Genomic DNA, 531 nt, shown 5'->3' on the forward strand with positions numbered 1-531 from the left:
TAATAATAATAATAATAATAATATAAAAAAATAAATAAAAATGTAAAAAATGTTTTTGAAAAATTATCATTTTTGGTTATTAAGTAATTTGTTGTTTTTTTTTTTTTTTTTACTAAAAAGATAGATGAATACATTTTGGTCGAGATTTATGAAGAAAGGTTATTTATTTGCAAAATTTTATAAAAAAAACACCTTTTTTTTTCAAAACATTTGGATGTTTTCATTTATATAGCAAAACAATAAAAATCCCAGGATGAATAAATACCACCAAAATAAAGTTTTATCTGTCTCAAAAAAATGCTAAAAAATTCAAATGGGTACAGTGTTGCATGACCGCGCAATTGTCATTCAGTGTGATAGCGCTGAAAGCTGAAAATTGGCCTGGACTGGAAGGGGTGAAAGTGTCCGGACTGCAAGTGGTTAATGTTTTTTCCCATCAATAACCCTGTTAATGTACACAAGTTTTTTCTAACCATGTGGCAACCCTGACTGCTAAGCATGCGGCCAGTGTTACACTGTGCCATTCCACCC

Source organism: Staurois parvus, unplaced genomic scaffold (assembly GCF_062004578.1).
Source record: "Staurois parvus isolate SC_StPar_1 unplaced genomic scaffold, SC_StPar_1.0 ptg001620l, whole genome shotgun sequence".
Lineage (NCBI taxonomy): Eukaryota > Metazoa > Chordata > Amphibia > Anura > Ranidae > Staurois > Staurois parvus.